Source organism: Oryctolagus cuniculus, chromosome 9 (assembly GCF_051225735.1).
Source record: "Oryctolagus cuniculus isolate XC-2025 breed Fujian yellow rabbit chromosome 9, ASM5122573v1, whole genome shotgun sequence".
Taxonomy (NCBI): domain Eukaryota; kingdom Metazoa; phylum Chordata; class Mammalia; order Lagomorpha; family Leporidae; genus Oryctolagus; species Oryctolagus cuniculus.
In genome coordinates, this window is record NC_142875.1 from 79,503,702 (window position 1) to 79,529,329 (window position 25,628).

Here is a 25,628-nt window from a genome sequence, read left to right on the forward strand (position 1 = left end):
TCTCCTGTGTTATCCTGTGCAGAGTTTGGAAGTATGTTCTCAAGAGCATGCCATTTACAAGTGATTGTTCTATCAGTTAGGAGGAGTGAGTTCCCAGTGGCTGGAGTAAGGAAAGTGATGATTCAATGTGGAGTGTGAGCGAAAAACATTGGCCTAGCACTTTTGCACCTGTGGATGGGGAGCGACCTAATTTACATTTTGGCATAATTATTGACAAAGTTAAAGATGAATGGATGAGTGCTTTGATGTGGTATTTACATTCAGTGAGAAAGCCTAAAATTAGGGTATTTGGAAACATGTGGTTTTGAACATTTTCTTTCTAACTTGGGAAGTGCATGGGGCACATTGGTAAGGGAGCCAGCAGTGCAGGAGGATGGACAGAAGTTGTGTTTTCCTGTCTCACACCAGCTAATCAACATGCTCCTTCTCTCTTCTGCTCAAAAATAATCAGTGTGTCAGGAAACACACACATCTCTCCCCAAGATCTTTCCTGAATTCAAATAAGATAAAATGAAATTAGTTTTTTTTCCCCCTCCCTCATTGAAACATCTTTTCTCCATGAAGAACTAAATGTCTACCAAAGGAAAATGAAGAGGAGCTTAGAGGAGAATCTAATTGCCCACTTCAATCATTCCCACACTGAATGCCTGGCTAAAGGACAGGCAAGCCGAGCAGCAGTGTTTTGGCAAACTTTTAAAATAAAAGGAAAGGGGAAAACATGTTCCACTAAGAGTTCTGTAGAGAAATGGAGACAGCTGCTGCATTTTCTACAGGCTGCTATCGCTTTCAACCAGACCCAAAGACAAATCTACTCTGGCTTAATTAATCACTTGCAGGTTTTCATGGTGGAGGAAAATGGGGCTCACCTACTGCTCTTTTAGCCAAGGAGCAAAGTTCCCGCAGTTGAGGGGAATGCTTGTTTTTTGAAGAAAATTATCGTTTCCAAAGAGGCCAGAATGAGACTGACTTTTGCTGGCATTACAAGGTAAGCTTGCACAGAGCCCCATTCTCAACCTATTCTAACTTCTTCTAAGAACACATGTACATTCAAATTCAGATGAACAAAGCTGTTTTAAAGTTATGACCTCAAATTAAATTTTTTAAATCTCCTTAAATTTCCAAACTCTCATTCAAATATTGGCATGGTTTGAATAAGGCTTGTCTCTACAAATTATAGAAATCTCACACTGAAATGTAAAGTCAGAGGGTACTGGTGTTGAGAGATGGTGGGGCCTTTACGAGGGAGAAAAGCTTTTTTCTCTGGATGGGGGGTGATTGTGGTGGTGGTGGGTGGTGGTGGTGTTGTACCTTAGGTCTCTGGGGACTTGATGGATTGCCATCAGAGTGGGCTGTTATCAGATGAGCTTCCCAGGTCCCCTCCCTCTTCCACATGTGCCCACTTGCTCTTCTGCTTTCTGTCACGAGGCCTTCACCAGATGCTGATGCCATGCTCCTGAACTCTCCTGCCCCCAGAACTGTGAGCCAAAAGAACCCATTTTTCCTTTATCAATTACCCAGGTTCGAGTATTTTTTAATAGCGACAGAAAAAAAGAGTAATACAAAAAGGCTTGAGATTCTCTTCTCTGCATTAGACCACCTGCTGTAGTTTGGATATTACTTTGGGTATCCCCTAAAGGCTCATGTATCCTATGCTTGGTCCCTGAAGCTTGTATTAGTGGTTAATGGATTAATTTTAACAGTTATTGGATTAAGCTTTCAAACTTAATCGAGTTGTAATGTCTGAACGTGGGGGCTTTGGGAGGTGACTGTTTGGATTAATTTGCTGGGGCAGAGCCCCCATGATCGAATCGTGATGGCTTCAGAAAGATGTGGGCATGGAGTGCTAATGTCCTCCTAGTCTCTCTCTGCCTCTTGGCTGTACATCCTCCCTCCACATGTGTCTGCCATCTACCACCCTCATTAATACCAGTTCTAATGGGGCTGCCCCACCTGGGGCTGTGAGCCCCCAAAACCATAAGCAGAAATAAACTTTCTGCTTTTATGAGTAGCTTCTCTCAGGTATTTTTTTATAGTGATGCAAATGTAACACGGAATCCTTGATTAATTAAAACACCCCAACATCGGAACTGCATCTTGATGTATAAATCCTTTGGGCAGGGAGAGCTTTACCTGAGGAAGAATCCCAGGACCTCTTCTAAATCAATACTGAGCGGCTAAAAGCACAAGAAGCCAGGCAGAGAGTTAAGAAGGCCCAGGTTGGTTTTGAAAAGCAGCTCAGAATCCAATTTAATTGCAATTTAATGTCTGTGTTAAAAAAGCTATAGGAAAGGATTTTGAATATTGTCACCATAAAGAAATAGTAAATGTTTGAGGAGATAGATATGTTTGCCCTGACTGACTATAACACAATACATGCATGTATCAAATCATCATGATACCCCAATAATATGTACAATTTTTATTTATTTTTAATTTTGAAAACATTATTTAAAAGGCAGGATAACAGAAGGAGAGACAAAAATCTTCCATCAATTAGTTTACTTCCCAAATGGTTGCAACAGCCAGTTCTGGACCAGGTTGAAGTCAGAAGCCAGAAACTCCATCCTGGTAGCAGGATGTTCAAATATTCAGGCCATCCTCTGCTGCCTTCCCAGGCACATTAGGAGGAAGCTGAATTGGAAACAAAACAGCCAGGACACAAATCATCACTTAGATATGGGATCCCAATACCACAAGTGGTGGCTTAACCTGCTGTGCCACAATGCCAGCCTCCTATATGATTTTTAAATCAGTTAAAAATTAAAAAAAAAAAAAAAGGGATATGGTCAGGACACAAGACTGGGATCAAGAACCTGGAATTGCATTGTCAACCTTGAGTTTAATGCTGTTACGGAAGTTCAGGTTAGGATACCAACCTTAAATGAGATATGCTTCTTGAGGTCCACCTCTGATGACCACCAGATTAAGCTGTAGAGTGAGATGCTGGAGTCCCATAAGGTTCTTGAATTTTTGCTCACATGAAGTGCTAATGAAGGTTCTCCCTCTACCCTCTTCCCCCCACATCCCTAAGAGAATCAGGGACTTCTGTTTTCTTAAGGAGGTCAAGTTGGACAAGCCCAAATAGGTGTCAAAATATAAATAAAAAGAAAATCCATTTGTTTCTTGTGTCTTTTAATGAACTTTCGAAGGGATTTGATACCATATTGGACTCTCTTTCCATTTTTCCAGAACTTGCAGACAAATTTAAGACCATTCTTCACTGCCCAACCTCATGGGGTTTTCTTCCCTCTGCCCTGTGCTTTCTGAGTCCTATCTTACGTGTATTTTGAAACCTCTGACTGCTCTGGCAGGCTCCTTCTCAGTCTCCTGTTCTGTGTCTCTGGATCCAGTCTCCATGTTCCACAGCACAAAGATCTAGGCTCTGGCCCAGCATCGCCTTGTCAGCGGGGAGGGGCTGCAGAAAGCAGCAAGTGGCTCATTCATCAGTCTTGCCTTTGTCTCAGGCTCTTGTCTTTTTTGTTCACGCACATTGTTCCTCTAGTTTTCGATGAGCCCTACTTTTCTGACCCCAGTACAGCAGTCTATCCCATCCATGTGATCTTTCCAAATTTAGACTACTAGAGGGCAAAGTCTAAAATATTAATCACTTATGAATCACTTACAGAGTGATGCAAATACGCTGTTAATGAGAATGATGGTGGGAAAGATTGGATCTGTATGGACCACAGAAAAGTTGCAGTAATGGACTGAATCTCATTGGGGAGGTACCCAGGTGAGTCAGAGATGCCAGGAGGTACTGGGGAGGCCTGGTATGTCTATACAACTCCACAATAATCTGCTCACAGTATCTCATTTTTGTTGAGCACATGCTTAAGAACATATTTTAATAGAAAGAATTCTGAAGAAAATAATTGGTGCCATTTAAAAGAGAATGTCCATTATAGATTTTATTTACTAAACAATCACTGTATGCTAGGCTCTGTTACATATGCTTGATAGTTGTCAAGGTACTCCTAAGATATAGCTATTTAGCTCCACTGTTATAGTTCTAAAAATTAAACCTTGTTTTTAAGATTTTATCTAGTCATGCAGGAAATGTCTGAGTACTAAATTAAACCTCTGTTTCTTTCATCATCTAATCTTGATACACAAATGCATCTACACAGATGCAACATATATGTTCCATATGACTATGTATACTAGATACAGGATTTACTTAAATATTTATCCGGGGCTGGATCTATACATATCAGACTAAAATAGAATTATCAGAGAGTAGGGGGAAGCAGTGGGTTGGGATTGTTGCGACCATAAGGATAAAATTTCATCTGGAACAAAAGTTGGCCTTAGAGTAGATGAACAAAACCTCATATTAAATAAAATAATTCAGCACAGAAATACAAATACTGTATGTTCTCATTTTTGGAAGCTAAAAACATTAATCTTATTAAAGAACAAAGTAGATTAGTGATCATTTGGGAGAGAGGAGATGGAAACAGATAAGGTAACAGAAATCAGAACACAGTTAGGAGGAGTTAGTTCTAGTGTTCTACAGCACAAAAGGGTAATTAGAATCTCAACAATTTATTAAATATTTAAAAATAACTAGAAGAATATATATTCCCAGCACACAGGAATGGCAAATGTTTGAGACAGAAATACTACTTACCCTGTATAATGATTTGATCATTATACCTTTTACACATATATACACACACATATATGTCACATTATATATGAAAATATTATATGCAGATTAAAATTTAAAAGGACATAATTATCAATCCTTTGCATTTTTCATAATGCTGTCATTCAAGTTACCAATTTTTTAGTGTCATCAATTTTCTAAGTAATTTTGAAGGAAATAGCTTCTTATTTAACTTAGTAATATCTATTGGCATGTGAATGTTATAAAATTAAATAAAATAAATAATAAAATTATTTTTAAAACCTTTATTTGAAAGAAAGAGGGACAAAGAGATCTCCTGTCCTCTGGTTCATGCCCCAAATGGTTGCAATAGCAAAGCTTAGACCAAGTTGAAGCCGGGAGCCAGGAATTCAGTCTGAGGTCTTGGTGGGTGTCAGAGACACAAGTAGTTGAGCCATAACCTGCTGCCTCCCAGGGTATTAGCAGGAAATTGCAGTGAGGAGCAGTTCTGGGACTTGAACCCAGACCCTCCAACATGGGATGTTGAAATCCTGAGGCATTTTAACTGACACACCAAATGTCACCCCTGAACCTAACTTTTAAAATGAAGATACAAGAAATTAAAGAAGAACTTGGAATATCGGCCCAGGGGAGGGAAAACAGGCTCAGGCATTCATCCAGTATATGTCAACTACAAACACCTATTTAATACCCAGCACATAGCAGGTGTTTTAATGAGAAAGAGGACACAGTCTCCAATCTGAAGGAGCTCACCAGCTGGTACATAAACGATGGATGTGATGTGATTCATACTCAATGTTTCTAAGCCATAGGAAAGCAAAGGAGAGAAAAAGACATTCTGTAGACACAAGGGAGGATTGGAAAGGAAGTAAAGTTTTCTTCTGTCTCGAAGGATGGATTGACATTAGTAGGACAAGAATGTCTTAGTGGGAGTTCCCATGTGAGCAGAGGCAGGGCATTGTGGAAAGCAACCTAGGGGACGTAGTGAGATAGCCGTGTACTTAAGAGTTGGGGAAACAGGGATGGATGGAAGGGAAGCATGTGGGATTAAAAATCAGTCAGGGCTCTGCTGGAAATACGTAAATCTGTGTATACTTTAAGTTCTCTGGGAAAATATGAATGACGTCTTTCTTTTGGATCAATACTGTAAAGCTGACATGGAGGAATATTTTTTCTCTCTAATAATTGGGCCTGTCTCTCTAGGCCAATTGAGGGAAGAGCCTAGTATTAGTTTTCTATGGCTACTGTAACAAATGACAAAAGCAACAGAAATTTACTTTCCTGCAGTTCTGGAGGCCAGAAGTTCTAAATTAGTCATATGGGGCTACAGTCCAAGAGTGAGGAGGAGTGGTTCCTTATGGAGGCAACAAGGAAATCTAGTTCTTGCGGGGAATTTGAGGGCATCCTACTGCTTCATTTGCAGGACATCAAGGGCTCTGGATATTGTGACAGCTTCCCTTTACATTTTGCCGGGAATCAAGAGCAACACTGTTGGGACCCTTCACCAGGTAGTGTGGAAAATGCCCCCTCCTCTTTTGTACTGAAGTATCCTTCTTCCTCCTTCTTGCTTGTCATTGCACATAGGCCCATCAGGATACTACAGAATAACCTACTCATCTACAGAGCTTTAATCTGATCACATCTTCCAAGTCCTTTCTATAGGGTGATCCAGTTTCAGAGACCAGAGCATGGATATCTCTGGAGACTTTTATTCAGACTATCCTAAGCCTCATGGCTGCTTGGTTCTGTTTCCTCCTGGCTAGGCTGTTTGATTTGCATATTCTGCTGTGATGTGTTTGGCCTTGTATCCTGTGAATTGCTCTGCAGCCATCTGGGCCTCAAGGTGTGTATCCTGTGGAGAGAAGAATTAGCTGAATGGACATTGGATCCTCGGATTTGAAGTAAACAGCAAGGGGCTGAGAATAAGCTTCTGATGCAATTCTGAAAGCTGAGAAAGGCTAGCAATGAAAAGATCAGCATATCTGGAAGAGGTGTTTCTTATTTAACTTGGTAATATCCAAGGACATAATGGAAATTCAAGTATTTATTTCTGATACAGGATCAGATAAACAGGAATAGCAGGTAGAGAAAAGGCAGCTCTATAGCCATGTTTTTTCTTTTTTTTATTTTTTATTAATTTTTTTATTTTTTATTTTTTTTATTTTTTGACAGGCAGAGTGGACAGTGAGAGAGAGAGACAGAGAGAAAGGTCTTCCTTTTCCATTGGTTCACCCTCCAATGGCCGCCGCGTCCGGTGCGCTGTGGCCGGCGCACCACGCTGATCCGGTGGCAGGAGCCAGGAGCCAGGAGCCAGGTGCTTTTCCTGGTCTCCCATTGGGTGCAGGGCCCAAGCACCTGGGCCATCCTCCACTGCACTCCCTGGCCACAGCAGAGAGCTTATAGCCATGTTTTTTCAAACACCCAAGTCTCTCTCAGTTCTACCTTGATGCTACATTTATTTTATATTGCCTTCCCACACCCATATCAATGTTACCCTGATGATTCTCTCTGACATCCTATATCTCCTTTTTCATATAATGACAGTATCACCTCCATCCCTAGACTCTGAATCTTCTACATCTCCTGTCCAGATTTTGTTCCTCTTCATGCCCAGCAATTTCACTAGCAGAATCCCTTCACCTGGTAACTTGGTATCTTGGTAACTTGAAACTTTTCTGATTCAGTACAATGAATCCCCATGGAAACTTTCTCTTACTTTTTTTTCTCAAAGTCTGGTAGAGCTCCTTAGTCTTTCTTGTTTTTCTCTTGCCACTATATTTCTCTTTCTTTTCAGGTAAAGACAGTTCATAAGTCATATCTTCTGGTTCTTCTTTATTTATTTTATAAAAATTTATTTAATTTATACAAGTTTTATGTATTTTATATATACAGATTTAGGAACATTGTGACACTTCCACCCCTAACCTCCCTCCCACCCATACTCCATCCGTTGTCCTCCTCCTTCTCACATTCCCACTCATAAGTTTTACAAAGATCTATTTTCAATTTACTTAATGTTTATATAGTGAACACTAAGTTAAAAAAATTCATCAAATAGTATGAAGAGGAAAAAAAAAAAGAAACAATGTTCCTCAATGGAAGAGACTCATCAAGTCTTAAAATGTCTATTTTACTCCAATACATTACAATTCAGGTACTCTATTAGTTACTTCATATCAGGTAAAACATATGTTATCTTTTTGGGACTTGCTTATTTCACTAAGTATAGTGGTTTCCAGTTGTGTCCATCTTGTTACAAAAGACAAGTACTCCATAGTGTAAATATACCATAATTTCTTTATCCACTCAACATTTGATGGACATCTGGGCTGATTTCATATCTTAGCTATTGTGAATTATGCTGCAATGAACATGGAGGTACATAAAACTCTTTTATGTGATGATTTCTTTTAGTTTGGGTAAATTCCCCGGAGTGGAATGGCAGGATTATATGGTACGTCCATATTCAGATTTCTGAGGTATCTCCATACTATCTTTCATAATGGCTGCACCAGTTTACAGTCCCGCCAACAGTGCACCAAGATACCCCACATCCCCACCAGCATTTGTTATTTATTGATTTCTGTATGAGAACCATTTTAACTGGAGTGAGGTGAAACCTCACCATGGTTTTGATTTGCATTTTCCTGATAGCTAATTATCCTGCTCATTTTCTCAAGTGTCTGTTAGCCATTTGAATTTCTTCTCTTGAAAAATACCCGTTCATGACCTTTGCCCATTTCTTAACTGGATTATTTGTTTTGTGCTTGTTTTGTTTCTTGAGCTCCTTATAGATTCTGTAAGTTAATCCTTTGTCAGGTGAATAGTTTGCAAATACTTTCTCCCATTCTGTCAGTTGCTTATTCACTTTTCTGAGTGTTCCTTTTGCAGTGCCAAAGCTTCTCAGCTTGATGTAATCCCATTTGTCAATTTTGGCTTTGATTGCCTGTGCTTTTGGGGTCTTTTCTAAGAATTCTTTGCCAATGTCTTTCAGTTTTCCTAATGTTCTCTAGTAATTTTCTGGTATCAGGTCATAGATTTAGGACTTTCATACATTTTGAATGAATTTTTGTGTAAGCTATAAGGTAGGTATCTAGTTCCCTACTTCTGCACATGGAGATCCAGTTTCCCTGAACCATTTGTTAAAGGGACTGTCCTTGCTCCTGGGATTGAGTTTAACTCCTTTGTAAAACATAAATTTGTTATAGATGCATGGAATGATTTTTGTAATTTTTATTCTCTTCCATTGGTCTACAAGTATGTTTTTGTGACAGTACCAGGCTGTTTCAATTAAAACTGTCATGTAGTATGTCTTGAAATCTGCTATTGTGATGCCTCTGGCTTCAGTTTTGTTGTATAAGAATGTTTTAGCTTTTTGGGGTCTCTTGTGTTTCCATAATTTTTTTCTAGATCTGTGAAGAATGTTATTGATTTTTTTTATTGGGATGAAATTGAATATGTAAACTGCTTTTGGTAGTATGGGCATTTTGATGGTGTTAATTCTTCCAATCCATGAATATGGAAGATTTTTCCATTTTTTAATGTATTCTATCACTTCTCAGTCTTTTGGCTAAGATCAAGTGTGTGTAATGTCTTTTTCCATTTCTTTCTTTAATGTTTTATAATTTTCATCAGACATTTTTGGCATCATTGGTTAAATTTATTCCAAAGTATTTAATTCTTTTTGGAGCTATTGTGAATGGGACTTATCTTAAAAGTTCTTTCTCAGCCATGGCATTGTGTATACAAAGCCTATTGATTTTTGTGTGTTGATTTTATATCCTGCCACTTTTCTGGACACTTCTATGAGTTCCAATAGTCTCTTAGTGGAGTCATTTGGATCCCCTATATATAGAATCATGTCATCTACAAATAGGGATAATTTGATATCCTCCTTTCCAATTTATATTCCTTTAATTTCTTTTTCTTTCCTGATGGCTCTGGCTAACACTTCCAGGACTATATTAAATGGCAATGGTGAGAGTGGCCATCCTTATCTGGTTCTAGATCTTAGGGGGAATGCTTCCAGCCTTTCCCCATCCATTAGGATGCTAGCTGTGGGTTTGTCATAGAGTGTCTTGACTCTGTTGAGAAATGTTCCTTCTATACCCATTTCCCTTAAGGTTTTCATCATAAAAGGATGTTTTATTTTATCAAATGCTTTATCTGTATCTATTGAGATAACAATTTGGTTTTTGATATTCAATTTCTTAATGTAACATATCACATTGATTGATTTGTGAATGTTGAACCATCCCTGTACCAGGGATAAATCCCACTGGGTCCAGGTGAACGATCTTTCTGATGTGTTGTTGGATTTGAGTAGCTAATGTTTTATTGAGGATTTTTACATCTATGTTCTTCAGGAATGTTGGTCTATAGTTCTCTTTCTCTGTAGTATCTTTTTCTGGCATAGGGGTTAAGAGGATGCTGGCTTCATAGAATAAGCTTAGAAAAATTCCCTCCATTTTGATTGTGTTGTATATCTTGAGAAAATGGAATTAGTAGTTCTTTAAATGTCGCATAAAATTCAGCAGTGAAGCTGTCCAGTCCTGGACTTTTCTTTGCTGGGAGTGTCTTTATTACTGATTCATTTTTTTGTTGTGGTTATTGGTCTGTTTAGGTTTTCTATGTCTTCATGACTCAATTTTGGTAGACTGTATGTGTCTAGGAATACATCCATTTCTTCCAGATTTTCCAATTGGTTGGCATACAACTCTTTGTAGTAATTCCTGATAATTCTTTTTATTTCTGTGTTATCTGTTTTTATATTTCCTGTTTCATCTCTGAGTTTATTAATTTGGATTTTATCCCTCTTTTTTTGGTTAGATGGGCCAATGGTTTATCTATTTTTGTTTATCTTTTCAAAAAACCAACTCTTCATTTCACTGATCTTTTGTATTGTTTCTTTGTTTCAATTTTGTTTATTTAATCTCTACTTTTAGTTATTTCCTTCTATTCATTTTTGGTTGGATTTGCTGTTGTTTTTCAAGGTCCTTGAGATGTATTGATGGCTCATTTATTTGGTTTCAGTTTCCTCATGTGGGCACTGATTGTTATAAACCTCTCTTTTAGCACTGTTTTTGCTGTATTCCATGTTTTGATTTAATATATTGCCACCTTCATTTGTTTCCAGAATTTTTTATTTCTCTTTTGATTTCTTTTATGACCCACTGTTCATTCAGGACCATATTATTCAGTCTCTGTGTCTGCATATGATCTAGAGATTATTGAATTGTTGATTTCCAGCTTTATTCTATTGTGGTCAGAGAAGATGCATAGTATGATTCTGATTTTCCTGAATTTTCTGAGACATGCTTTATGGCTTAGCATATCATATATAATAGAGAAAGTTCCATGCACTGATGAGAATAATATGTATTCTGCAACTGTGGGGTGAAAAGTTCTATAGATATCAATTAGGTCCATTTGGTCTATAGTGTTGATTAGCTCTCCTGTTTCTTTGTTGATTTTCTGTCTAGTTGATCTGTCCATTGCTGAAAGTGGGGAATTGAAGTCCTCTGTTACTACTGCATTGGAATCTGTCTCTCCCTTTAGATCCATTAATACTTCTTTTAAATAGCGGGTGCCCTGTAATTGAGTGTGTATACTTTTATTGTATTCACATCTTCCTTTTGAATTGGTCCCTTAATCTTTCTTTGTCTCTTTTAACAGTTTTTTTTTTTTTTTTTTTTTTTTTTTTTTTTTTAATTTTTGACAGGCAGAGTGGACAGTGAGAGAGAGAGACAGAGAGAGAAAGGTCTTCCTTTTGCCGTTGGTTCACCCTCCAATGGCCGCCGCTGCAGCCGGCGCACCGTGCTGATCCGATGGCAGGAGCCAGGATCCAGGTGCTTTTCCTGGTCTCCCATGGGGTGCAGGGCCCAAGCACCTGGGCCATCCTCCACTGCACTCCCTGGCCATAGCAGAGAGCTGGCCTGGAAGAGGGGCAACCGGGACAGAATCCGGCGCCCCAACCGGGACTAGAACCCGGTGTGCCGGCGCCGCAAGGTGGAGGATTAGCCTATTGAGCCACGGCGCCGGCCCTCTTTTAACAGTTTTTATGTTAAAGTCTATTTTATCTGATACCTGCCCTTTTTTGCTTTATGTTGGCATGGAATATCTTTTTCTATCCTTTCATTTTCAGTCTGCATGTATCTTTATTGGTGAGATGTGTTTCTTGTAGGCAGAAAATAAGTGGATCTTGCTTTGTAATAAATTTAACCAGTCTGTATCTTTTACTTGGAGAATTGAGGCCATTTACATTCAAGGTAACCATTTTTAAGTAATGACTTGGTCTTGCCATTTTTCCATAAATATCCCTATTGTTTACTTTGGACTTCTTTTGTACTTTTACTAGGGAGTTTTCTGCCTTCACATTCTTTCATAATAGTAGCTATCTTTTTGTGTTTCTGTGTGTAGCACATCCTTAAACATCTTTTGTAAGTCTGGACAAGTGGTGACAAATTCTTTAAATTTCTGTTTGTTATGGAATGTTTTTCTTTCATCTTCTTTCATAAATGAGAGCTTTTCAGGGTACAGTATTCTGGGTTGATAGTTTTTTTTTTCTTTTAAGATTTTTGACTATATCTCACCATTCCTTTCTAGCTTGAGGGGTTTCTGATGAGAAGTCAGCTGAAAGTCTAATTGGAGAACCTCTGAAAGTAATCTGTCATTTCACTTGTGCACATTTTAGAATATTTTCTTTATGTTTCACTGTGGAAAGTTTGACTACAATGTTTTGTGGTGAAGATCCTTTCTGATCATATCATTTAGGAATTCTATGTGCTTCCTCTACTTGGACATTCCTTTCTCCAAATTGTGGAAGTTTTATGTAATTATTTCACTAAATAGGCCTTGTAGTCCATTCTCTTTTCCAGACCTTCAGGAACTCCTAAGACCCATATGTTGGTAGTATTCCATAAATCTCCAACACTGTTTTTAACTTTTCTATTTTTTTCTTCTTTTTTTTTTTTAAATTTTGGTCTGACTGTAAGATTTCCAGATTTGTCTTCTAGTTTGGATATGCTATCTTCTGTCTCACCGAGTCTGCTGTTAAGGCTTTCCACCATATTTTTTATTTGATCTATTGAATTCTTCATTTCTATTATTTGATTTGATACTCTATAAAATCTAAATTTCATGGGAAAATTTTTCATTGATGTCAGGTATGGTTTTCTTTAGTTTGTGGATTTGCTTCTAATTGCTTTTGAATAATCCTATGATTAATTTTTTGAATTCCATTTCTGGCATTTCCTCAATATCTTCATCTTCACCTTCACATTCTAATATTGAAACATTGTGTTCCTTTTTGGGGGGATCATGATGTCTTCCTTATTCTTGTTTCTTGAATATCTGTTTATTATTATGCATTTGTGGAGTTGAATTTTGTTTTTTTTTTTTTTTTCCTCTGATGGCATTTATCTTTGTGCTATGCCTTGTGGTTTAGTGAAATGTCTGCACTTTTAGTGAATACCACGAGGTGTGTGGTGGGTGTGGCCTGGGAGCTCTGGTCCATGCTCCAGTGTTGGGTGAGGATCCAGAGCAACACCCAAGTTGGGCATGGTGGATCTCAGTGCCCTAGTGTTAGCCCCCAGTATGTTCCATGCCACCAGATGAACTGTACAAATGATCTGCACAATCCTCACTGTGAGCATAGTTCCTGCTGCAGTGACATGCTGTTGTCAACCAAGAAGCTCTTAAGTGTGTGGATTCACACCTATTGATTGTCGAGAGACCCAGATATACCCTGCAACTTCTCATGTAACTACAAAGTCCCCATGGTCTCATCACACAAGGCTCCTACAGTTGCTGGATAAAGAGGTTTCTCTCTGCCTTGCCAGCCTGTCCAGTCAACAGAGAGGCAGATGTTTCCTGAGACAGCTCTGCCTAGGGGTCTTGATCCTGGGAGCCTACAGGTACCTCACTGTCCTACATAATTGCCCTGCCATCTCCCAGCAAGGCTCAAAGTCAGTGGGGACTGTGGATTGTTCCTTCTGCTAGAATCACTGAATCACATGTGTACATAAGAACCACTGGCCAAATGTTGCTCTCTCCCTGCCATTGCCACCAGTACTGCAGAGAATATGGCATCCTTTCTCAGCCAGTTGCTGTGCACATGCACAAAGTCTTCCACAGCTCCTGCCCAAACCCAAAATGGCACCCACCCTTTCTCAACCAGGTAGCAGGTGCTTTTGTGGGGAAGTTGGGGCAAAATAAATGTGCCCCCTGTACTTCCACTGGGTCTGTGGGCAACTGCTAGCAACTGCTAGCTCCCAGGGTTCCAGTCTGGACTCATACCACACTCTTCCTCTGGCTATCTCACCAACAGTTGTCACAGTCTGGTCTTACTTGCATCTCCAAGGTGCTGCCTGTTCTCATTTGCAGCTGCTGTGGTTGTGTGTTGTGTTCATGTTCATGCTGCACACCCACACTCTCCACACAGGTCCACGGTGTTCCTCTTCCTTTTGTGGATTTTTAGCATTTTTTCTCCTGAGAGTGCACGTCCTACACTTTTTTTTTCCTTATCCCTAGTGCAATATATCGTTCCCTAATCTGCCTTCTTGGAATCTCCCTGGTTCTTCTTTCTACATCCCTGTACCCTGAAACCCTGTCCCCAACATCTCTAACATTGTCTCCATAAAATTTAGGATTAAATGGAAAATTGATGTGGTCCCTACATTCCAGCTCCAATAAATGGAATACAAGGCACTGAATACTTTCACTCTATACCTCATGGTTTGTACTGAAGACAAACACATAGAACAGAAGAGCTTAGAATAACACTGGCATGTGAGAAGTACTCAGTTATTAATATTCATTATTATCCTTATCATTATTATCATTAGATTAGCTTAGCTTAGTTTTGCATTATCTTGTAGATCAACTCTTTCTCATTTGTTTCACTCACTTTTCCTACAGAAAATCCTTGTCAGTGTAGATGAATTTTGAATGAGTTCTCCAATTCAAAGACAAATAGGTTTTCAGTAGTATCTGGCAGAGCACAAAACCCTAGGGACATTTATAAAATGTCATTCAAAGATAATAATTGTTTAAAAACAAAGATTTTAAAAGTGAAACAAAAATCTATTGATACTGTTGCTGGTTAAAATTAGGCCTGGGCTGCTGGATGCTGGACAGTCAATACACTGGAGATGAGAATTGATGCAAGGAAACAACAGGTTTATTCAAGTGGCCACCTGGGGAAGGTGGACCCTGTAGTTTCAAATATGCTCTTCCCAGTTTTCAGATTAGCAAGAGGACTTTTTTTAAAAAAAAAAAAAATAAGAGATTTTTTTTTTTAAACTGGGGGTGGTTTTTAAACAGGTCTCTAGGGTGGGCTGAAGGTTCTTTGATAGGAAACTTGGCTATTTCAACTGGTAGTCATGAATTCCTCCCTTATTTAAGATCTGATATTATAGAACAACTCCCCAAATTAGTTGGAGTAATTGCTCTAGAACCCCTAAAACAGAGACCATTCACTCAACACACAGAAATCCATTCACTGACACGGGGTGGTTGAAGAAAATAAGTATTTATTTGCAAAGTACAGAGCAAGAAGCTGGATAGTTATTGCTTAATTTCAAGACTTCCTTGGGAGTTAGGAATAAAGGTTCTAATAAATTGAAATTGCAGCTGGGAGGTGCAGGTTTAGCTCAGGTCTAAGTTCCTGATTGGTCAGTGATGCTCAGGACCTAACTTGGATTTTTTTTTTTTTTTTTTTGGTGGCCAAGTGGGCATTAGTAAGTCTAGTAGGTTACATACAAATGGGATTGTATTGTGCCCCACACCTAGAATTTCCCTTCTTTGACATAGAATTCCCCTAAACACCCTCTTCTGGTTAATACTGGCCAACATGACTTTGTTGGAGAAGCAAGTGCCTTTGAGTCCAGTGATTAGAAGCTTGCAGGGCCAGCTGTACCACTCTCTCAATTCAGTAAATTCCTTTAGCCACCCTAAGGGGAGGATAAGAAAACCTTGAGCTAAGCATCAGAGGCTGGGTCCAAGTGATATCTTGCCTATGCTTTTAGGGACACTTGAGCCGGTGTTCCATTTCAGTGCTGTTCTGGCCACCTCCTTCCAGTTTTTTAGGCCAATTTTAGGTCCCTATCTGATTGATCCAACACTTTGGTCAGTTACAAAGCTTTTGTTGCTAGAATGTACAAAGGGAAGGAAGATGTGCTTTTTGCAATTGCAAATATGTGAGAAGTCCCAAGGTTAGGCTATGAGTTAGAAAAAGAGAAATGTAGTATAGTTATAATATCTCAGGATACCTTCATCTCATGCTGTAGGAGTCACTTTTACCTAGGTTTGCCAGCATACCAAGTGTTGAAGGACAATGTAATAGAAGAGTATCTGCTAGTAGATGGAACCAAAATATTTTAAACTGATTTGCCTGCTTATCTTGATCATCTCCACAGACTTTCAGAGGTAAAGAGGATTGTTCACATAAGCAACTTGATTTCAAAAATTGCTTGCATCTTTCTGATCAGGGATGAGTTTATCATCTGACCAGGGGATAGAAGACCTTGTTGTGACAAATTCAAAGTTGGGAGTTCTTCAGTTTTGAACAGAATATTCCCCTGACCCAACATCTATCAATGCACACATTTCTTCTTCTTTATCTGTACTTACTGCATTAAGGAGTGCTGTTGGCTCTTCAAAACAATTGCTCCAATGTCCATGGGAGAAGGCTAGGCATTTATAGAAAGAAGAAAACCACAAGGATAAGAAGGGCCCTGTCCACCTTGCTCACCAGCATGTACCATGATGCACACCATGGAGGACACATTTAATGCATATCATTGAATGAATGATGAATTAACTCAAGAATCTAGGGACCACAGAGATGTGATTTCTGTTCCTTTGGATATGAGAAAATGGTTCCTTCTTTAATATTCACTGAGGTAAGCTCATCTCCTGGGTGCCTGTTCCGTCGAAGTCTTTTTCTGCAGGACTTGATACTTACTGAAGGTAAGGGTAGAGCAGAGAATGCAGTTGCTGCTCCATCCTCTCTCTTCAAACTCCATAAGGGACAATTTATTATACATTAGCTTATTATAACCTTTATTTTAAGGCAGTTTCCATGTCTTTATTTCCTTCCTAATGTGAAAATTATGAAGATATCTCAGAATGTGAAAATTGGCCTTTTTTTCTCTTCCGAAAGCTTTCCATACAATCAAAATCTCTTTACAATGTTACTCAGAAATACATTTGAGACATTGAAGCAGTGAAGAGAACTAGTGTTAATTCTCACACATTTTCTGCAACAATGTCCCTACTTTTCTTAATGCAAACATGTATTTCTACAGAATACTCAAATACCAGTTTTAAGATGCTTACTGGTTTTAAGTCATTAGTTTAATCAGTTTTAAAATGCAAAATAGTACCCTACAGTGGAAATTTGTTGAGATTAGATGCCTGGCATCCATTTATCTTTCCTACTTGAAGAGAATCCCAAGGAAGCTGAAGAGAGGCAAATATTTCCTTTCCCAGTTCCTGTACTGGTAGCCCACCAGATATTCTCACCAGTGTATTGAATCTGAAGCCTTTAATGTTGAAAGAGGGAAATGGTTGGGGAATTTTCCATGATGGTTGCTGTATTAGCCCAAGTTAAGCAGGCTGCCATAGAAATAGCATCGCCTATTCATTGTTGGACATGGTGTGAGTGCCAGCGATGGTAATAATGTGCAAGGACCAGCAGCAATGACAGTGGCAGAATCCTAGACAGACTGCATATACGACAAGATTTGGGATCTACTTCTGGCTCTCTCGGCTTGCACAGTTCCTGACATTTTCAAACCTGACCCTATGGCCTTCTTATTGATATTATAAGAGGATGTTATAAAAAGTTTTAGTGCATATCAAATGACATGAATCAAAATTAACCATGAAAATAGGGTACTTGGCTCCTATGTACTATATACAGGTAAGCATCTCTTCTAATAGCCCTAACACAGGACATGAAAATTTGGATTTACAGAGCTGATAAATTAAATGGTGATTAATTTTATCATTCTAAATGTTTCTCTATGCATAATTCCTCTGAATTCTGAATACTGTAAGGAATACATAATAACTAAATAAATATTAGTATAAACATAGGGCACAAGAAGACAGAGTCAAGTAAGAAAGGCAGGAAGGTAGGGTTGTAATATTGCTTTGGATATATCAGTATCTGGGTTTATAAGGATGATGAGCAGATCTGGACTGTGGAGTGCCGAAGCTGCTTTTTTTATTTTTTTATTTTTATTTTTTTTTGTGCCATTGGACTTCCTCATGAATTGCTCTTTAGTTTTCCCCTTTTTTGCTTGAATTCTTAGCATCTGAACCTCTCTGATTCTGGTAACAATGTCATCTACCTTATAAAGAAGCATTGACTTTAAAAATTATAGGCAGTGAGTCAGAGATCCTCTATCTGCATGTTCACTGCCTAATTGCCTGTAAGTCTGGGCCAGTCTGAATCCTGCCACATGGGTGTCAGGGACCCAACTATTTGAGCCGTCATCTACGGCCTCCCAGGGTGTACATTAGCAGGAAGTGCGAACTGGATTTGGAGCCAGGACTTGAACCCAGACACACTGCTTTGGGTTATGGGCATCCCAATCTGGATTTTAACTACTGTGCTAAATGTCCACCATGCAGAGGGTATTGCATTTTCTAAGTATCCAAGAGAGGAAACAGTGTTAGCAAGGATTCTTGTTAATTTTAGATGCACCACCTTTCTGGATTTGCCTTTGTACAGTGTCCATTTGTTTTTCTTTGCAAAGTATGTATTGATGAGGTTTCACTGTAATCATGAAACCAAAAATAGCTCCTAAATGAGCTTAACAGTTCTATTCCAGGTGTGGATATTTTTTGCTTTCAGGCTGTGGTGTAAGAATCCACCTGGTTAATGAGATTTTTGTTGCAATGTCATATGGTCTATGCATCCCTTTCCTGAACCCACTTAGTAGATATCTTAATTTGTAAATTATTTTGAAAAAAATCAATGGTGAAAATAAAGAGATATTACTTTATTAATTGATAATATTTCATTTTACTGCATGGGAATTTTAAAACAGTATTAACAAGAGCTGTAAATGAAAAAATATTATCTCTATTATCATCTGTGGTTTTCTTAAATCTTTAAATGATTGTATGTTTGTGGTGGAGGAAAAGTAAAAGGAAAGTTCACCAAACTTTGACATTTACATTTCTCCAATTCTGTCTACCTAAAGAAAAGTTCCTTTAAAAAAAAAAAGAATGTAGAAAATGCACATGCACAAAATAAATAGGTACAAAGTTATGTGTGATGAAATTTGCCTTGATAATTGTGCTCACCTATTTTAAAACTAATATTGGCATTTTTAAGATTGAATTGATTCTAATCTGGAAAGCTCAATGTGCAAGATTTACATTGCCAAGAGCCTGTTCCCTTGTGATTGTTCTCTGAAACCCAACCTTCTCCCTCCCTTTCATGCCTTTCAGAATGTTCTCTGAACTGCTTTGGTGGAGTTGAAATGACTGTGTGAGTGCATTCTCAGATTCCTGCCCTACTCCCTACAAGCTCCTCTGACCCCTGCTCCCAAATTTCAGAGGAGGCACAGGCTCTGACTTTCCAGCATTTGCACTGTGGATTCCACCCCGAGTGTCCCCATCGCCCCCTTGAATAGCCAGCCCTCTCATTTTCCTTAACCGTCCTTGTGTACTGACACTTTCTCTTCTTGACTCATCTACCCACTCTCAACGTAGAAACATTTGTGAGTATCTCCCAGGTGAAGGCCCAAACACCCACATATTGTGGAGCCCCAGGCACCCTCTCTGTGTCAGCCCTGTGAAGGATATCTCCATCCTTGTTTTGTCTCTTCTGTTTTACTCTTGCCTTACAGTCGGGTTTATGATCTCACACAGCTCTGAGAAGGTTCTGACACAGGCCCCTGGCTGGTGATATTTTGCTGAAGATAACAGACACATTTCAGTTCACAGCTTACTCCATCTCTTTGGCATCTGACCCTGGGGACACTCCCTCCATCTTAACATACTCCCCTCCTTTGCCTGCTTTGGCATTCCTCCTTAAAGGTTCTGCATTTTTTTCTGTGGCCACCTCTTACCACTTTTGTAGATTTGCTATTGTTAACTAAACTCTGGTGTTACCCAGGATTATGCCCTTGAATTTATGTTGTACTCATTGTAAAGTGTTTTCCATGTAAACCAACGATTTCTTCAATGACTGATAGTCTAATGATGTCCCTGATTGATGGTGTGCATTCAAACCTCTCTGCTAACCTCCAGATTGTTATTTCTCCAAAATGTGAGATATCTGCAAAACTCATTTACATTTTACACAAAAGTGTTTTATCTCCTCCAGTGACCTTAGGAACAAACTGAGATGCATCATAGACATTAGTCTCACACACTTAACCCTGAGTTATACCAGATTTTCTGTCCATTACTGAGGGTTATTTTCTGCCTTGAGTCAAACTCTCTCTAGTGCACCTCTTTATCTTCACTGTGACTTCACTAGTTTTAGTGTTGGGCTCATATTCTGTCTCCTATCCATTCTGGAACAGGTTCCTGAGAACTGATTTTCTCCCTTTGCGTCAATTCACTTAAATGATGCCAGGGTGGCCTTTTCTAAATCATGAACCTGACCATGTGACTCCCTTGTCTGAAAGCCATGAGGCTGCTCCAGAGCCGTCTGTGTAAGCAGCCCACGTAGCTCAGCACACAGGCCTTTGTTTTCTTCTCGTTTACTTGGTCCAATATTTCCAAAATTTTCAAAAATTTTGATATCTAAGAAATGGGCCTTTAGCCTAGAATTGAAAATGCATGTGTTCCACAAGGGAATACCTTGCTTTCACTCCTGGTTCTGGCTCCTAACTCCAGCTTACCATAAAGCAAACTCTGGGAAGCAGCCATGATGGCTCAAGTAGTTGGGTCTCTGACACCCATTTGGGAGAACAAGATGGAGTCTCTAGCTTCCAGCTTTGTCTTGACCCAGTACCAGCCATTGCAGGCATTTTGGGAGTGAACCAGTGGACGGGAGCTCTGCCCTCTTTCTGTTTCTGTCTTTGTATCTATTCTTGTCTTTCTCTCTTGCTCTCTACCTCTCAAATAAATAAATAAATAAATAATATTTGTATACGTGAGGGTCTTCAAAAATTTTGTAGGGAGTCAGGTGCTTGGCACAATGATATGAATGCTGCTCTGGACATAAACATCCTATATCAGAGTGCCTGATTTGAGTCCTGGCTATCCTGCTTCTTATCCAACTTCCTGCTAATGTGTGTCTGGGAGACAGGAGGTGATGGCTCAAATGCTTGGACTCTGCCACTCACAAGGGAGACCCAGATTGAGTTCTGGGCTCCAGACTTCAGCCTGGCCAAGCCCTAGGTATTGCTGGAATTTGAGGGTTAGCCAGCATATGGGAATTCTCTCTTCTCCTCCTTCCTCTCCTCTTCCCTTCGCTGCCCTGCCCTTTCCTTCCTTACCCTGCCCTGCCCTGCCCTCCCTCTCCCCTCTCCTCCCTTCACTTCCTTTCCCTTCCCTTCTCTTCCACCTTCTCTTTCTCCTCTTCCTCCTCATCCTCCTCCTTTTTCTTCTTCTCTCTCCCCCTTTCAAATAAAATGAAAATAAATAAATTAATTAAAACAAAATTTTGTGGAAATTGAATATTATGGAAAGCTATATGGATTTCAAAAATTTTTTTGGCACTAATACAAACTTACTTTATATGAAGGCATTCCTCATTCTGAGCCTTGCACAGGTCTTCTCTGCCCAGGGTATCATTCCTTGAGTTTTTAAGCAAATATATAACTATCTTCTATTTTACTCTGAGTGAGTTTCTCAGCCTGTGAATATTCTTCCTTTCTTTATCCACACTCTCTTGAGTCTGCTTTTGAAGTTCCTCCTCTATACACATCAAACTTGTTTATAGCACACACCATCTAGTGTTGTAATATTATTTTGAAACATGCTTTTCTTAATGATGTGTTATAATTATTTCTCCAAGTCATTATATATTCTTGCATAATGGGATTCTCAGGATAACTACAATGTATTCCACTTTCATTTAATCATTATTTATTGTAGGACATTAACCTGTTTAAAATTTTTCACTTCTTGAATAATATTGAGGTAAATATCCTTGCATATGACGAATTCTTGAGTCAAAGAGTTAGTTTAGTCTAGTGATTTTTATTTATAATATCAACTTACCCCTAGAAAGATGACATCAATTTATTCTTAAATCAACATGCTATGAGAGTAATCATTTTCATTCACTTTTGTTAATTTGTCTCTGAAAAAAATTCTGAGCTATTTTGATATGTGAAAAATGGTGTTTAAGATGTTTTGTTATTAGTGATGTTGGAATAATTCTCATTTTATTTTTTGATATTTGTTTTTATTCCTTTATAAATTGGCTTAACTTATTTGTTTTGGGAGAATATTTTCATTTACTGATAATGATGTAATGAGGTTTTACTCCTAAATTATCTTTTCAAATCTAGATGTCAGTTGTATTAAAATAGTGATAAAAGTGACAGGTGTTCAAAATCTAAAAAATATGTGACTAAGTGAATGATATTAGATGACAGCCATGGAATAACATTATAGGTCTTCAGAATGGCATGGTAGACCTTTTGGCCAGTCACTTGCTTCCCTTTCATCTGAGTTTTCAAGGTATCTTTTAAATAACTATGTAGATATTCACTCCTCTTGTCTTCTGACCAGAAGTTTCTGTTTGTGATTTTGGTGAAAGAGTACGAGCTGCAGATTAAAAAAAAAAAAAAAAAAAAAAAAAAAAGACTGGATTAGAATTCTCATTCCACTTGACTAGGTTTTTGAATTTGCAGTTTGTCCTTTTTTGGCTTTAGTTTTATTTTCTTTTCTGTAAAATTGGGTTAATAGTATCTGTGACCTTGGCTTAGAGTCTAAGTGAGATAAAGTACAAAATAGGTCTGGTCATTCCTCAGAACACAGTTGATGTGCTGAGCTGTAATCATAACAATGGAATGTATTTCCTGTTGTTTTCTGAGTATAATTAGGAAAAAATCAGCTTTGGCAAAATTTTTAATTATACACACTAACAGCCAGTCTGTCCTGCCAAGGCTGTTGCAGCTCTACTTACAAACCTGGGTATCCATGAGAAGGGGCTGGGAGATGGGACGGACTTGATTCACAGCCGCGAAGCTGCCAAATGTCCACTTCCCCAAGGCTGTGAGGCTGTTGGGTCTCTGAGACTGAGATAAGCATGCAGGGTCTTCCCAAGCCAGAGCATGCACCCTTGCCAGATTTGATCGATTTTAAACCAAACATATTACATATTCTCTACATGCATTCCCTTCCCAATAATACAGTTTCTCTGAGGGGCATCACTCTGAATTTATCTCTATTTCAATCCTGTAAGTAAATGTATCATCCTGTTAAGCTTTTGTTGATTAGCATCTGCCATTTTCTATTCTCGTTTCTACTGTTTTGTTTAGGTCTTCTTCATTTTGGAGCTGAATCAACGGAGTTGCCTACCAGTGGGTGGTGGTATCTTCATTTTCCCCAACTCAAGTCCATCCATGTAGTGATTCACCATCCTCTTAAGATTTTATAGCTCTCTGTGATTAGACCTCAGTACTCACATGCAATGGATTGTAATTCCTTAGTCCTCAACGCTGCCTTTCTGCCATGCAGAATACAAACCATGCTTATTTTTTACATTCCCAGTGCTCTTTCTTCTGCTGCCAGCAACCTATCAAAATTGTAACCACCCTTCAAGGCTTAGCCTGAAGTCTTTCTTCCAGGAGCCTTTCTCAAATTCAAGTTCCTCTCTAACAACGGTACTTCCAAAAGTTTACGGAAAATGGAGTTAAAGGTAAGTTTATTTTGGTGTAAAATTTTTTTGCCTTCCATGCATATTTTTCTCATAATATGCATTTCTCCTGAACTTTTTGAAGATCCCTTATTTGGATAGATATGGAAGTATTTTGCACCAAAGTCAACTTGCCTCTTTATTCTATTTTTATGTAAACTTTTGGAAATACCCTTGTGCTTCCTGAATTTCTGTCCCCAGGTACTTGAGCAACATGTAAGGTGCAAGGTCTCATGTGTGTCAATTTTCTCTCTACAGGTTCACAGTGAAAAGTCTGGAGCCCATGGTCATCCATCCACATCTGTAGTTTTCCCTGTGCTGGGCCCAGATCTGGCATAGCAACCCCTTGATACCTTCTCTTTGTTAATCACTTGTACGTGGAATGTGAATGTCATGGGGTTGCCATTGAAATCCTTGAGCCCCCCACCCCACTGCCCCTTCTAGAAGCCTTTGCTTATACTATTGTAACTAAGAACGATTTCTTCCCCCAGTACTTCCTGTTGAGTCCTTGTTGATGTTTCAAACCACAGCTCAGTTTTTTTCCTCTCCTCTCATAAAGATTTTCCCAGTGTGTCCTGATCTCTGCCCTTCTTGGGGCACATGGCACAGATTTTCAACCGTATCCTTCCAAGGCTTAGTCATATGCCCTTGGTTATTCCTGTCTCCATGCCTCATAGTTAGTGAGCTCGAGAATCTTGTCTTGAGAGTCCTAAGGCATGTTTACAAGCTGAATGGCTTCTTATGGTCCCCCTTCCTGTACTGCCAGACCTTGGAGATTCCTCAGCCTTTCCCTCCTCTTTATATCAGCCTCTTCTCACACTATTTCTTGAATTCTTCTACCATTGTAGCTCCCTCCCCACTCATCTGTGGAGGATGTATTTCTAGGCTCCCAATGGATATCTGAAATTGCATATAGTACCAAACCCTATATGTGCTATGTGTTTTCCTATGCATATATACCTATGATAAAATTTAATTTGTAAATTAGGCATAGTGAGAAATAAAGAGTAATAACTAAAAATAACAGAACAGTTACAACAATATGCTATAACATTTATTGAAAATATAAATTTTTATTTCTGGTATTTTCCACTTCATATTTTCAGAGAGTGCTTGACCATGAGTCACTGAAGCTGAGGACGGGGGGACTGTTGTGCCAGGGCTTGCTGAGGAGTCATCCCTTGGAATCACTACAAGCAAGCATAGAGGCCAGTTCAATTTTTACTCAGTATCAGTAAAGGGAAATATAAAGTTGGGGAAATCCCAAGGGTAGCAAAACTTTGTAAGAAATAAGCTAGGTACTGGGGTGAGTGTTGTGGTATAGCAGGTTATACCACACCGCATGGGATGACAGCATCTTGTTTAAGAGTGCGTGGGATTAAGTCCAGCTTCTGCTTTTTTTTTTTTTTTTTTTGGACAGGCAGAGTGGACAGTGAGAGAGAGAGAAAGAGAGAAAGGTCTTCCTTTTGCCGTTGGTTCATCCTCCAGTGGCTGCCGCGGCCGGCGTACCGCGCTGATCCGAAGGCAGGAGCCAGGTACTTCTCCTGGTCTCCCATGCGGGTGCAGGGCCCAAGCACTTGGGCCATCCTCCACTGCACTCCCTGGCCACAGCAGAGAGCTGGCCTGGAAGAGGGGCAACTGGGACAGAATCCGGCGCCCCAACAGGGACTAGAACCTGGTGTGCCGGCACTGCAAGGCAGAAGATTAGCCTAGTGAACCGCGGCGCTGGCTAGCTTCTGCTTCTGATCTAGCTTCTTGCTATTGTGTACCTGGGGAGATAGTAGATGATGGTTCAAGTACTAGAGTCCCTGCCATATGTGGAAGACCTAGGTGGAGTTCCAGGCTTCTGGCTTTGACCTGGCCCAACTTTTGCTATAATAGGCATTTGGGGAATGAAGCAGTGGATAAGAAATAATATATCTGTTTCATGATTTCTGATTCCATTTGCTTGCAAGGGCTCAGAAATGCTGCCTATCTCTAGAATTGCTCTTTGAATTGAATAATTTGGTTACTTCTCCAGTGGTTTATTATGTAATAGGCACTGGACTAGGAGCTAGGGATGGAAAGATTAAAATGACTTTTCTGCCACTAGCCTAAAAATATGCTCAAATTCTTATATTGTAAAAAATACCATATGCTACTTAAATTTCCACATCT

General features: G+C 39.2%; 2 long non-coding RNA genes across 7 annotated transcripts in view; both read left to right on the forward strand.

The window, feature by feature from the left end:
• Nucleotides 1–25,628, forward strand: part of LOC103352084 (uncharacterized) — a 190,686-nt gene that overhangs the window by 70,042 nt on the left and 95,016 nt on the right. The gene's annotated exons all lie outside the window — the stretch shown is intronic.
• On the forward strand, nt 861–23,866 carry LOC149124633 (uncharacterized). Of its 4 annotated transcripts, none has more exons than XR_016212941.1 (4): nt 861–985; nt 3,626–3,733; nt 6,054–6,138; nt 23,730–23,866. It is a non-coding gene; the product is annotated as an uncharacterized LOC149124633 (long non-coding RNA). The 4 variants fall into 4 exon arrangements; XR_016212942.1 differs by lacking the exon at nt 23,730–23,866 and adding an exon at nt 23,327–23,459; XR_016212943.1 differs by lacking the exon at nt 6,054–6,138 and having other exon boundaries at nt 23,730–23,864.